The sequence below is a fragment of the Gossypium hirsutum genome, chromosome A10, assembly GCF_007990345.1.
Source record: "Gossypium hirsutum isolate 1008001.06 chromosome A10, Gossypium_hirsutum_v2.1, whole genome shotgun sequence".
NCBI lineage: Eukaryota > Viridiplantae > Streptophyta > Magnoliopsida > Malvales > Malvaceae > Gossypium > Gossypium hirsutum.
Window position 1 is genome coordinate 88889234 of NC_053433.1, and position 16299 is coordinate 88905532.

The window sequence follows — 16299 nt, forward strand, 5'->3', positions numbered from 1 at the left end:
ACCACGACCACCTCGAATGGTCTTAGAGCATTCATCATGTACATGTGTTATACTAATCATTCATAACAACCAATTATAAACACATCACAAACATTAACACATAGCAAGAATAATTAGGCTTACAAGCCAATAACCATTTAAGCCACATCTCGTGGCCATATACAACAAATCAATATAAGTCGATACATTTGGCTAATCATAACAACATCTAACATAAAAACTAGTCCTTATACTTGCCACTCACTTGAAAGTATTTAATACACATATGACAATACTTCGGAGTTGTTGGCTTGATAGTGTGATGCTGCCTCCGACGGTCTCCAACCTCAAGCTGACCTGAGAAAACTAAGGAAATGGAGAGGAGGGAGTAAGCTTAAAGCTTAGTAAGTCCATATGAAAATAATAAGCAAATTATCAACATGATTCCATGAAAATGTAATCATAATCACACTTTTGCTGATTTTCTGGTCATGCTGTTTTCTTGAGTCATAGTAACTAATTTATTTATATCTGGAGCTACAAAACTCTAAATTGAGATCTGTTAATTTTATCTGAAACTAGACTCATATATCTGTTCACCATAAATTTTCAGAATTTTTAGTTTAGTGAATTAGTATAGTTTATTCATTAAATATACCCCTATTTCACTGTCCGACAATTCCGACCTCTCTTCACTAAAAATTGTTTATCTCATGGTATAGATCTTGGATGTTTTCCCCATCAATTCCTCTTGAAAATAGACTCATTATGGATTTTAAGAATGCAAATTATGACCCATAATTATTTTTGTAAAATTTTTAATGATTTTCCCAAATCAGAACAGGGGATTCCAAATTCATTCTGACCTTGTCTCACAAAAATTCAATTATCACAAAATATGGAATTCTTTTGCCTTAACCATTTCTTTTATGAGAAAATAGACTCATTAATATTTAATTTCATATCTTATTCAACCTTTAATTCAATTTCTACCATTTTTGGTGATTTTTCAAAGTCACACAACTACTGCTGTCCAAAATTGTTTTATTACAAAATTTCACTTTTACATAATTTCACTTTCTCCATTCTATCTTACCAGAAGATTCGCTCAACTATCAAGCATATTATTCACAACTTTTCACATAGATATACTTGCACTTATTACTCACATAGTTATGTACATATGTATTTTCACTTAGTAAATTACCCGTTGAACTCATCGGAATAATAACAGATACCCGGTGGCCTGTGCATATACCACCCTTGTAACCGAAACTCTCTGGTACACATAGTAGCCTGCACTTAGTACTACACATGTGACCTATCAATCTGGTACACGTAGTAGCCTGCATTTAGGACTACACACGTGACTTATCCATCTGATACACGTAGTAGCCTGCACTTAGTACTACATATGTGATCGAAGTTAACGGGTACGCATAGTAGCCTGCACTTAGTACTACACATGTGACCTATCAATCCGGTACACGTAGTAGCCTGCACTTAGTACTATACAAGTAACCTAACCATCTGATACACGTAGTAGCCTGCACTTAGTACTACACACGTGATCGAAACTATTAGGTATGCATAGTAGCCTGCACTTAGTACTACACATGTGACCTAACAATCTGGTACACGTAGTAGCCTGCACTTAGTACTACACACGTGACCTAAAACTATCTTAAACACATAGTAGCCTGCACATAGTACTACATGTGTTCTCACAACGGATCATTCGTATCTCTTCTATTCCGAAGGTTTAATCGGGAAATTCTTCACTTTTCTACATTTTACTAACTCGTTCTTAGTCAATTCCAATTCGTACTTTACATCAATTGATCATTCTATAGGCAGCCACATCTCATATAGTAACAAAAGATAATAACACAAAAAGAATCGGAATATTATTTACATACAAAATTACTCGTTTCAAAGAAACATCATATTCCATTAAACTTCCAAACCTTTACCGGACATACTCGAATTGTGGTTTCATTCACATAGCAATATCTCACAATCACATGGCATTGCAACATTTTCATCATAATAGCAAAACATTAAAAACATGTTATATCATCAACATAATCACATAATATCAAATTATTCACATATATATACTTACAACTCGTGTAATATCGAAGCATTAGCATTCAAATACAATATTGCATTATTAAAATCACATGAACTTACCTTGGGTTCGAGTACGACTATATATTCTGATTTAGTCCATAATCTCATTCATTTCCAATCTATGCCCGAATCTCATTTTCCTTGATCTATAATACCACATTTAGCTTACTAATTAGTCACATTATTCATATGGGTCCAAAAATATACTTTTACAAATTTGCATTTTGACCCCTAAACTTTCACATACTTGCACTTTGGCCTCTAGGCTCGTAAAATGATTTTTATTCAATTTCCTTGCATTTTAAGCCTAGCCGGATCATTTTTATAATTGTAGCAGCCTCTAATTTCCACAAAATCACACTTTTATGACAAATTTTGTAACTTTTACAAAACGGTCTTTTTTAACAATTTCACCGAAAATCACTTAGTAAAAGTCATTTATTACACACCGAGCATTCATATTCTACCATTAGACATCAAAACACATGAACGTAATCCATGGGTAAATTTTTAAACACAAACCCTAGCTCAAAATATGGGTAGAAATGAGTAGATCTTGTTACGAGGATTTCAAAAACATAAAAATCATTAAAAACGAGGCTAGAACGGACTTACAATCAAGCTTGGAAGCTTGAAAAACCTATCTATGTCTTCTCCATGCAAGTTTCATCCATGGGGTAGAAGATGGACAAAAATTGGCTTTTAATATTGTTTTTAATTCATTTTAATTACTAGATTACCAATATGCCCCTAACTTATTAATATTCTATTTCACCCATTTCATGTCCATTTTTGTCCAACAAATTATCCAATGGTCTAATTACCATTTAAGGGCCTCCAATTTAAAATTTCATAACAATTAGACACCTCTAACATGCAGAACTCAACTTTTGCACTTTTTACAATTTAGTCCTTTTGACCAAATTGAGTGCCCAAACGTCAAAATTTTCGAATGAAATTTTCACAAAATCATCCCGTGAAATTGTAGACCATAAAAATAAAATAAAAAACAAATTTTACTATGTCAGATTTGTGGTCCCAAAACCACTGTTCCGACTAGGCCCTAATTCAGGATGTTACACTCTGACCCAAACTAATACTGATACTGTAATGGGCTAAGGCCCTAACTGATACTGAACCGTCACTGGATTGGGCCTCGGCCCAGACTATGTATACTCACTGTTTGTTTATTTGATATGGGGTTACGCACTAAGTTTTTCATAACTCACCCATCTATTTATTTGTAAAGGTAATCCCCAGTCTTAGGCAGATCAGTGCTATGAGGGACTTAAAGGTGGCCACACTATCGCATGTACTTCTGTATTTGATTTTTAAATTATAAGTTATTTTATTTTGGGTATTTTTATTATAATAAGGCCTCTTTGGATTTTATTTTTAATTTGGGATTTTAATTTGCTTTGGTTATAACTGCTAGTATTAGGAACTCGAGTTTTAAAAAGAAACAACGTTTTCACAAAGTAAATGCAAGAATGCAATTGTTTTAGAAAGCTTCCGCTACAAAATGATATCTTGGCATTCAAAAAGTTTTTAAAGTAAATAACTTTTGATTGGGACACAAGTTTTGAAATGAACGACACGTTTTAAAATCATCATTAAGATCACCCAACAAAGATAAATATGGAAAGGATTTCTCAACGATATCACAGTTTGTGAAAAACACTTCAATGTGACATCGCCAGATTCGGCCATAACGTCCAGGTCGGGTTTGAGGTGTTACAATAATCTCAACCATGACTACAAGCTAGTGCATTTAAACATAAATATTTTAGAATCAATTACATGATAAACCATTTAATAAGAAATTACATACTTTGATTTATACCACCTTTTCTTGAACATAAGCACGTTACCAACTAAACACTTATTGTTTCAATATATTTCATTAAGATGAAGCATGATATAATCTAATCATAAACCTGGCACAAGCCTAAGCACCAACAACAACACATGTTAGCATACTTGAACATAATATTGAACACTTATCATATTGGATTTATCATCCTTCATAAAATATCATGTTTTCCATGTATCACTATTTCAAATAGTTTCATACATACATGTCTTGGTTCATATTGAACACTTACCATTTTATTTGCATAACACATAAGACATAAACATAACATTAACCATAGCCACAAGCTGGTGATTGAACACATAACTTAGCAATATCATCACATGGTAAGATATGGTACATAAACATAGCATCACCTAAATCATACTTTTCATAATCATGAATGTTCATACTTTGATCATTGATACATCATACCTTTCCATAATATCATAGTGAAATCAATCGGAACCCTTACCGATTCATCTCATTTCATGCTCGTTGAACCACTTAGAGTAATATCAGATAAGCGGGAAAGCTCACACAAAGTGTGCTAAATAATGGTCGAAACCATTCCTTTTCCTTTTCCTTTCCATAGATGCTCATACGAGCCATAAATGGGTTTGCTCACACAAGTTGTCAGTCGGAACGTAGCTACACAGTGCTGTTCCTACAAGCTATCAGGTATCCGCAACTAATGCCAGAACTCAGCCACCAATAGGACATTCAGGACCAGCACCCGAAACATGGTAACCCTAATGACATGTCATTTATATCCTATATATCCTATATATCCTATAAATTTCATAATAACACATATACATTGATTCATTCTCAATGGAACCTTACATTAAACATTCAGTTATATCAATCATTAAATGATAATAGTTCATACGAACTTACCTCGCTAAATTGTAGAAATAACAAAGTACAGGGGCTTTTTGGTAATTTTTATTCTTGATTTTCCACTTTATCGTAATCTAAATTAATAACTTAATGAAATTATTAATTTAGATAGTAAAAAAATTTATTTTATGCAATTTATTCATTTTGACATTTTTACAAAATTGCCTCTAACATTATACTTTTATTCAATTTAGTCCCTAAGCCTAAAATAAGCAAATTAACAGTTTTTATTGCAATTTACCCCTATTTGAATATTCATAGCCTCCATTTTAGCCCATTTTTGTAACAATTTAACATCAAATCCTTATACTTTTATTATTTTAACAATTTAGTCCCTAATCGATAAATTCATCAAAAATCACTTAACAAAATACTTTTAAATAACAACTAATATCTCAAATTCATCATTTAATATAAAAAACCACTAGATTCACCAATGGAAATATTCAAAATCTTTAACAATTTCAGAATCGAAGGTATGAGCTAGCTAGACCTAGTTGTAACGATATCAAAAACATCAAAATTACTAAAAACGGGTAAGAATTACTTCCACGCATGAGGAAACCACCATGGCTGTGTAACACCCCTCGCCCGTATCTGACACTAGGATGGGGTTCGTGGTGCTACCTAACTTAAACTCAACTAACTAAACGAAACTGGGCAGTAAAATCTCAAATAATTTAAAATTTTTCTTTTCACAAACAATCTGCCCCTAACATGGGCTTACAAGCCCAAAACGTTCATTCGGGGTGGTTCGAAACCTAATCGAGAACTTATGAAAAACTTAGAAAATTTCATGCAACAAAGCTCCACACGCCCGTGTGGGTATAGAGCACACAACCGTGTACTAGGGACACACCTGTGTCCCAAACCCGTCTGAAAACCTGGGCATCTGCCAAAACCACACGGCCCAAGCACACACCCGTGCCCTATAACCTTGTCATTCACACGGCCGAGACACATGGTCGTGTCTCTTGCCTGTGTACTACTAGCATGCATACTGACTTTATGCACGGCATGGACACATGCCCGTGTGGTCTACCCATGTGCTAAAATGACTTTAAAAATTTAAGTGCAGGGGACGCACGACCATAACAAATGCCCATGGGTGTGAACCGTGTGTCACCCACGGCCTAGACACACGCCCATGTGTCTTACCCGTGTGGACAAACTAGGCTATTTCCCAAGCCCTTTTTTCACCTATTTGCACAACCTACACAAGATTATTTCAATATATAAATCTCATCGCAATGGGCACTAATTTATCCATAGAAAGAACATTATATGCATTCATCAAAATGAATAATAGCCATTATTCTAGGCTTGATTACAAAATGAAGGGCTTTTGACTTAAGCCAAAATACATGAACGATTCCCTTAATACAACATCCTAATATAGCCCTATACATTTGTGACAGCCCAAAGTTGACCCTAGTCGGGAAGTAGTTTCGGGACCGCTAAACCGAGTCACCGAAATGTTTGAATGTGATACTTATTGTCTAGAATATGTAATTATGAATGTGTGAAAATTTCAAGCTTCAATTTGGTTGATTTCATGTGAATTTAGTCAATAGGACTTATGTGAGAAAATTCTAAAATGTGATAGGTCAATGTGTGAGGACCTATTAGTGCATGTGGACAAAGGGGGGACTTGCATGTCAAATTCCCCCCCTACTAGTAGTGGCCGGCCATGACAAGCATGGTAGACCAAGTTTGATGGCCAAGACATGTCATAGACATGTTTTGTTGGTGCATCATGGGTGGAAAAAAATAAAATAATAGGCATGGAAATTAAATAATGAAAAGGAGTATGATGATTACACAAAAAAAAGTGTGTAGTTGATTCTTTTCCCCCCCATTGCCGTGAGCTAAAGAAAAGAGAGGAGAAGATCTTTGTTCATCCTTTTCTCACCTTCATTTAGCCTAAATTAGAAAGAAAAACAAAGAAAAATTTTCTCATCCTTTGGTTCATCCTTGGCCAAAAAGTTTATGGAGGAAAGAAGAAGAAATGTGAAGAGATTCGGCCATGCATGTAGCTAGGCTAAGGTATGTTTGATGATGTTCCATGAGATGCATGCATGTTTTAGTTGTTAGCTTGAGTTCTACCTAGCCCATGGTCTAAATCTTGCTATGTGATGGAAATGGCACTTGACCATGGATGCATCATTCTTGGTTGGTGTTTGATGTTGTGGTGATGAGGCATGAGGATGAGTTAAGATTCGGCCTAAGTGGAGGTTGTGTTAATGCCATTGCATGCAAAATATGAAGCTTGTTAATGATACATGTGATGATGGCTTGATGATTCTTGAACCTCCTTTTTAGCATTTTTGTGTGAGCACATATGTGCATTGATTGCTAAATGGAGAAGAATCGGCTAGCAAGATGTGTGCTAAGGCCGAATGTAACTTTGCATGTTAATGAGCAATGCATGTGTTAAATTGATGAAAAGGGGGAGGATGCTTTACTAGTGTGTATATGTGTGTATTAAGTGTTGAAATCGACCCCAAAAATAGACATGCATATTCGGCCAAGGGGAAAGAAATTAGCTAATATGTTGTGTTGATGCATGATTTTTGCATGTATGAGACTTTAATGTCTAATGTATAAATATGGGCTAAGTGCCTTGTGTTCATCTTTTTGATGCCTAAATGATGAAATCAATTTATTTGTTTAATTAAGCTCAAGAGCAAAGGGGAAATAAATCCGATAAAGGGAAGGAAAAAGTGGTTGAATAGCTAGCGGAATCGCTCGACAACACCCGAGGTAAGTTCTTGAGTAAGAGAGCTTAAATTACGATGTGATTAAATCATGCTCTATGTGAGGCTATTGAGCCGAATGTGCAAGGACGATATGTGCCTTGTGTTTGAGTTTCGCAAATGAAAATGAAATATGAATGTGCCATGAATTATTGTTAGATGTGCATGATTAATTGAATGCTGTCCGGGCTAAGTCCCAAAGGCTTTGTGCTAAGTGAATATATCCGGACTAAGATCCGAAGGAATTTGTGCGAGATACAAATTCCGGGTTAAGCCCCGAAGGCCTTTGTGCGAGATACTAAATCCGGGTTAAGTCCCGAAGGCATTCGTGCGAGTTGTTAAATCCGGGTTAAGTCCCGAAGGCATTCGTGCGAGTTGTTAAATCTGGGTTAAGTCCCGAAGGCATTCGTGCGAGTTATTAAATCCGGGTTAAGTCCCGAAGGCATTCGTGCGAGTTGTTAAATCCGGGTTATGTCCCGAAGGCATTGTGTGAGTTACTAAAACCGGGCTATGTCCCGAAGGCATTTGAACGAGGAGCTATATCCGGTTAAATCCCGAAGGTACGTGATTTGGTAATGAATAAGCTTGCTGTAAAATTCCAGCGAATACTCGAAAAACATCCCAATATGGGGATATGTTACGTATGTGTTGAATTTAATCGAGCCCTTACAAATAAATGTTCACTCAGTTGATAAACGAGCTACCGGCCTTCGGCTAAGTTAGTCTATTGTGTATGTACATAAGGGTTGTTAATGTTGTGAAGCAAGTTTGATATTGGTAAATTGCGTATTGTGAAATATTCCGTTTAGCTAAATGTGTGTTATTCTTTGTTTATGCTGGAATTCCTTGCTCAAAACTTACTAAGCATAAATTGCTTACTCGTTACACTGCTCCTCTGTTTTATAGATTTTTGGTTCTCCAGCTATCGGACTCGGGATCTTGAAGTCGAAGTCGCCCACACTATCAAAGGCTCTTTTGGGTACTATTTTGGTTGAATTTTGATATGGCATGTATAGGACTACCCATTGTTGTTTTTTCGAGTACTTTATGAAATGTATAAGTGTACAGCCATGCGAAAATGGCTTGTAGAAGTGGAGTATGGCATTAGACCATTCGTGTTTATGAATGTATAGATGGTTTCATGATGTAACTATAGTTGGAATGGAAGTGTTGAGCAAATGATCAGCCATTGGAATGGCTAAGTATGATCATATGTGGGCATATGTATGACAAGGCCCTAGTTGGTCCATGAAACCCCGAAAATAGGTAAGGTTTACTTTGAAAACAGAGGCTGACAGCAGCAGTGGTGTGGATTGGAAAAATCACAAGAATTCGTAGGAGTGGAATTAAATAGTGAATAAATTATGTAATCGAACCTTGATGAATCTACTTTCATATGAAAGTAACGAAACAATCATATGAACAGTACAGTAAGAGATATTCAGGTTCTTGTGGAACAGGGCCAGAACAGTTTCTGGATTCCCTGTTCCGAATTTGGAAATTCACTATAAATTGACCAGAGATAATTAGGAGTCATACCATATATGTATGGATTCCTCTCTGAGTCTAGTTTTCACAGAAACAAACCGCATCAGTATTGAAGCTCTGTGCAGAGAGATATCCAAGTCGTAATGGGAAAAGGTCAGTGTAGTCGACCCCTGTAACATGGGAGAATTTGACTAATAAACTGTACTAATTGGCCCGACGAAAAATTCTAGAAAAAAATACATAGGTGGGGACATGAGTCTAGTTTCAGGGAAAAATCACAAAACTGATTTTTGAGTTGTGAAACTCAAGATATGATTTTTGAAGCGACTAGTACTCAGACTGGGCAGTGTCTGGAAAAATTTTTCAAAGTTTGTTAACATCTCGTGTCCGACTCCGGTGTCGGTCTCGGGTTCGGGGTGTTACATTAAATTGGTATCAGAGCTACGGTTTAGTCGATTCTAGGACTACCGTAATGTGTTGGGTCTAGCTATACATGCCATTTTATGTGATTACTTGATAGTGTGGTGACTTCTGACAATTGTAAATGTGTTTATAGTAATGGATCCCGATCGTGACCGAGAGGTAGCTGATGGTCTTGAGAGTGTAGCGCCTGCTCCCGCACAAGGGACAGTGCCGGCAGACTCTCAACCTAATGCTAGTAATCCGAATGATGAAGCTAGACAAGCATTCTATAGCATGATGAATGATTGGTTCAACCAATACATTCGAACTAATATGGCTGTTCCACAACCTCCATTCCCGAAAAATACTACCCCCGCACCTACAATACCACCGGTAATGGACCAAATAAGGTCAAATAAGCCCCCAGTTGACAGAATCCGAAAACATGGGGCTACTGAATTTAAGGCTATGGATAGCGATGATGCCGAGCAAGCTGAATTTTGGCTGGACAACACTATCCGGGTACTCGATGAGCTATCTTGTACACCCGATGAATGCCTAAAGTGTGCTATCTCCTTGCTACGTGATTCTGCCTACTATTGGTGGAGTACTCTGACTTCTGTTGTGCCCCGAGAGCAAGTAACTTGGGAGTTTTTCCAAACTGAGTTTCGGAAAAAGTATATCAGTCAGAGATTTGTTGATCAAAAACGGAAGGAATTTCTTGAGCTTAAGCAAGGCTCCATGTCGGTTACTGATTACGAGTGAAAATTTGTTAGACTTAGCAAATACGCTCGGGAATGTGTTTCGTCCGAAGCTATTATGTGTAAACGCTTCGAGGATGGGCTGAATGAAGATATAAAAATGTTCGTTGGCGTTCTTGAAATACGAGAGTTCGTGGTACTTGTTGAACGAGCTTGTAAAGCCGAAGAGCTTAGAAAAGAAAAGCAAAGAGTTGATGAGGGAACTGGAGAGTTTCGTAAAAGATCCTCGGGAAGGTCTCTTCAACAGACATCGAAGAGATTTCGAGATGATGCCGGCCAGTTTAGATGCACTTCGGGCCTTTTTAGACGAGATCGTGATCGACCCCCTGTGGGTACACGAGGCACTTCGGTCGCCAGTGTTGGGAATGAACGTCGAGATAGAACGAAGTGTCGATATTGCGGTAAATGGCATTCGGGGAGTTGTAGATTCCCTGACCGCTCCTGTTACAAGTGCGGATCAGTTGACCACTTCATTAAAGATTGCCCGAGGTGGTTTGAACAGAATGAAAATCAGAGTGGGAAACCGGGTGCTACCACTGCTCGAGGTAGACCATCTGGAAATACGGGCAATGCTAGTGGTGGTCAGAGAGGATCTAGAGGTGATATAACCAGATCCGAAGCTCGTGCGCCTGCTAGAGCTTATGCTATACGTGCCCGCGAGGATGCTTCTTCGCCTGATGTTATTACCGGTACATTCACTCTCTTTGATACTAATGTAATTGCTTTGATTGACCCCGGTTCTACTCATTCTTACATATGTGAAACCTTAGCATCCAGTAAGACTTTACCTATTGAGTCTACTGAGTTCGTAATTCGGGTGTCAAATCCCTTGGGTCATTACGTGCTTGTCGACAAAGTGTGTAAGAAATGTCCCCTGGAATTTCGAGGTTCCTGTTTTCCGGCGGACTTGATGCTTTTGCCGTTTGATGAATTTGATGTTATCCTTGGTTGGATTGGTTGACCGCGCATGATGCGATTGTGAATTGCAAGAGCAAGACTATTGATTTGAGGTGCGCAAATAACGAAGTAGTCCGAATTGAGTCTGCGGACTTGGAGGGGATGCCAGCTGTAATATCAGCAATGTTGGCACAGAAATATGTAAGAAAAGGGTGCGAAGCATACCTTGCGTATGTACTTGATGACAAAGAATTAGAAAAGAAACCCGAATCTGTGCCGGTGGTTTGTGAATACCCGGATGTTTTTCCGGAAGAATTACCGGGCTTACCACCTGTTCGGGAGGTAGAGTTTGGTATTGAGCTTGTACCTGGGACTACGCCGATTTTGATAGCTCCGTATCGTATGGCACCGACCGAGTTAAAGGAGTTGAAAGCTCAGTTGCAAGAACTGACGGATAGAGGTTTCGCTCGACCAAGTTTCTCACCTTGGGGTGCACCAGTATTGTTCGTGAAAAAGAAGGACGGAACCATGAGGTTGTGCATTGACTATCGTCAGCTGAATAAAGTGACGATAAAGAACAAATATCCGTTGCCGCGCATCGATGATTTGTTCGACCAACTGAAGGGAGCCTCAGTGTTCTCAAAAATAGATTTGAGATCGGAGCTTTTTGGGGCTCGCCGGTTATTACCGACGATTTGTGAAAGGTTTCTCGATGATAGCCACGCCAATGACGAAGCTACTTCAAAAGGATGTTAAGTTCGAGTGGACGGAGAAATGTCAGAAAAGTTTCGACCAACTGAAAACTCATTTGACTAAAACTCCAATTTTGGTGCAACCCGAATCAGGTAAAGAGTTTGTCATTTATAGTGACGCATCCCTACTTGGGTTGGGTTGCGTATTGATGCAAGAAGGTCGAGTCGTGGCCTATGCGTCGAGACAATTGAAGCCACACGAGAGGAATTATCCGACCCATGATCTCGAACTAGCTGCCATCGTGTTTGCTTTAAAAATATGGCGACATTATCTGTTTGGTGAGAAGTGCCATGTATTTTCGGATCACAAAAGTCTCAAATATTTAATGACTCAACAAGACTTGAATCCGCGACAAAGACGTTGGCTTGAGTTGTTGAAAGATTACGAGCTTGTCTTTGATTACCACCCGGGAAAGGCTAACGTGGTTGCGGACGCCTTAAGCCAGAAGTCATTGTTTGCTTTACGAGCGATGAACGTGCATTTGTCTGTTCTACCAGACAATGTGTTAGTAGCTGAATTAAAAGCTAAACCATTATTGACTCACCAAATTCGTGAAGCTCAGAAAGTCGATGATGAATTGGTTGCAAAACGGGCTAAGTGTTTTTCGAACGAGGAATCGGAGTTTCAAATTGATGATGATGATTGTTTGAGGTTCAGAAATCGTTTGTGTGTTCCAAGGAATTCGGAACTCATTTCGATGATTCTGAACGAAGCCCATTGTAGCCGAATGTCAATTCACCCGGGGAGTACGAAAATGTACAACGATTTGAAACGTCAATTTTGGTGGCATGGTATGAAACGGGACATCTCCGACTTTGTTTCGAGATGTTTAATATGTCAACAAGTGAAAGCGGAACATCAAGTGCCTTCAGGATTACTCCAGCCGATCATGATACCCGAGTGGAAATGGGATCGAGTCACAATGGACTTTGTGTCCGGACTGCCCTTGTCAGCAAGTAAGAAGGATGCGATATGGGTTGTTGTTGATAGACTGACTAAGTCGGCTCATTTCATCCCCGTACGTACGGATTTTTCATTGGATAAACTAGCTGAATTGTACGTTTATCAAATTGTGAGATTACACGGGGTACCTGTTTCTATCATGTCGGATAGAGATCCGAGATTCACCCCACGATTTTGGAAGAAATTGCAAGAAGCTCTGGGTACCAAGCTGCATTTTAGCACTGCTTTTCACCCCCAAACTGATGGTCAATCCGAGCGGATAATTCAGATACTTGAGGATATGTTGAGATGTTGCATCCTTGAGTTCAGTAGTTCATGGGAACGGTATTTACCTTTGATTGAATTCGCTTACAACAATAGTTTTCAATCAAGTATTAAGATGGCACCTTACGAGGCTTTGTACGGTCGTAAATGCCGTACACCATTGTTTTGGACCGAGCTCGGTGAAGGTAAAATTTTCGGAGTTGATTTGATTAAAGATGCTGAACAGAAAGTAAAGGTAATCCGTGAAAGTCTGAAGGTAGCCACGGATCGTCAGAAGTCGTACGCAGATTTGAAACAAAAAGACATCGAGTATCAGGTGGGAGACAAAGTGTTCCTTAAGGTTTCACCTTGGAAAAAGATACTCAGGTTCGGCCGTAAGGGCAAGTTGAGCCCAAGATTCATTGGGCCGTACGAAATCTCCGAACGAGTTGGTCCGGTTGCGTATAGATTGATTTTGCCCCCGGAGCTTGAAAAATTCATGACGTCTTTCATGTTTCGATGCTTCGACGCTATCGAACTGATCCATCGCATATAATTAGCCCATCAGAGGTTGAAATTCATGTCGACATGAGCTATGAAGAAGAACCGATGCGTATCCTAGCTCGTGAAGTGAAGGAGTTGCGAAACAAAAGAGTTCCGCTAGTAAAGGTGTTATGGCTCAAACACGGGATCGAGGAAGCTACTTGGGAGACCGAGAGCTCGATGAAAGAACGATACCCAAACCTATTTACCGGTAAGATTTTCGGGGACGAAAATTTCCTAAGTGGGGGAGAGTTGTGACAGCCCAAAGTTGACCCTAGTCGGGAAGTAGTTTCGGGACCGCTAAACCGAGTCACCGAAATGTTTGAATGTGATACTTATTGTCTAGAATATGTAATTATGAATGTGTGAAAATTTCAAGCTTCAATTTGGTTGATTTCATGTGAATTTAGTCAATAGGACTTATGTGAGAAAATTCTAAAATGTGATAGGTCAATGTGTGAGGACCTATTAGTGCATGTGGACAAAGGGGGGACTTGCATGTCAAATTCCCCCCTACTAGTAGTGGCCGGCCATGACAAGCATGGTAGACCAAGTTTGATGGCCAAGACATGTCATAGACATGTTTTGTTGGTGCATCATGGTGGAAAAAATAAAATAATAGGCATGGAAATTAATAATGAAAAGGAGTATGATGATTACAAAAAAAAAGTGTGTAGTTGATTCTTTTCCCCCCCATTGCCGTGAGCTAAAGAAAAGAGAGGAGAAGATCTTTGTTCATCCTTTTCTCACCTTCATTTAGCCTAAATTAGAAAGAAAAACAAAGAAAAATTTCTCATCCTTTGGTTCATCCTTGGCCAAAAATTTTATGGAGGAAAGAAGAAGAAAGGTGAAGAGATTCGGCCATGCATGTAGCTAGGCTAAGGTATGTTTGATGATGTTCCATGAGATGCATGCATGTTTTAGTTGTTAGCTTGAGTTCTACCTAGCCATGGTCTAAATCTTGCTATGTGATGGAAATGGCACTTGACCATGGATGCATCATTCTTGGTTGGTGTTTGATGTTGTGGTGATGAGGCATGAGGATGAGTTAAGATTCGGCCTAAGTGGAGGTTGTGTTAATGCCATTGCATGCAAAATATGAAGCTTGTTAATGATACATGTGATGATGGCTTGATGATTCTTGAACCTCCTTTTTAGCATTTTTGTGTGAGCACATATGTGCATTGGTTGCTAAATGGAGAAGAATCGGCTAGCAAGATGTGTGCTAAGGCCGAATGTAACTTTGCATGTTAATGAGCAATGCATGTGTTAAATTGATGAAAAGGGGGAGGATGCTTTACTAGTGTGTATATGTGTGTATTAAGTGTTGAAATCGACCCCAAAATAGACATGCATATTCGGCCAAGGGGAAAGAAATTAGCTAATATGTTGTGTTGATGCATGATTTTTGCATGTATGAGACTTTAATGTCTAATGTATAAATATGGGCTAAGTTCTTGTGTTCATCTTTTGATGCCTAAATGATGAAATCAATTTATTTGTTTAATTAAGCTCAAGAGCAAAGGGAAATAAATCCGATAAAGGGAAGGAAAAAGTGGTTGAATAGCTAGCAGAATCGCTCGACAACACCCGAGGTAAGTTCTTGAGTAAGAGAGCTTAAATTACGATGTGATTAAATCATGCTCTATGTGAGGCTATTGAGCCGAATGTGCAAGGACGATATGTGCCTTGTGTTTGAGTTTCGCAAGTGAAAATGAAATATGAATGTGCCATGAATTATTGTTAGATGTGCATGATTAATTGAATGCTGTCTGGGCTAAGTCCCGAAGGCTTTGTGCTAAGTGATATATCCGGACTAAGATCCGAAGGCATTTGTGCGAGATACAAATTCCGGGTTAAGCCCCGAAGGCGCGAGATACTAAATCCGGGTTAAGTCCCGAAGGCATTCGTGCGAGTTGTTAAATCCGGGTTAAGTCCGAAGGCATTCGTGCGAGTTGTTAAATCCGGGTTAAGTCCCGAAGGCATTCGTGCGAGTTATTAAATCCGGGTTAAGTCCGAAGGCATTCGTGCGAGTTGTTAAATCCGGGTTATGTCCCGAAGGCATTGTGTGAGTTACTAAAACCGGGCTATGTCCCGAAGGCATTTGAACGAGGAGCTATATCCGGTTAAATCCGAAGGTACGTGATTTGGTAATGAATGAGCTTGCTGTAAAATTCCAGCGAATACTCGAAAAACATCCCAATATGGGGATATGTTACGTATGTGTTGAATTTAATCGAGCCCTTACAAATAAATGTTCGCTCAGTTGATAAACGAGCTACCGGCCTTCGGCTAAGTTAGTCTATTGTGTATGTACATAAGGGTTGTTAATGTTGTGAAGCAAGTTTGATATTGGTAAATTGCGTATTGTGAAATATTCCGTTTAGCTAAATGTGTGTTATTCTTTGTTTATGCTGGAATTCCTTGCTCAAAACTTACTAAGCATAAATTGCTTACTCGTTACACTGCTCCTCTGTTTTATAGATTTTTGGTTCTCCAGCTATCGGACTCGGGATCTTGAAGTCGAAGTCGCCCACACTATCAAAGGCTCTTTTGGGTACTATTTTGGTTGAATTTTGATATGGCATGTATAGGACTACCCATTGTTGTTTTTCGATACTTTATG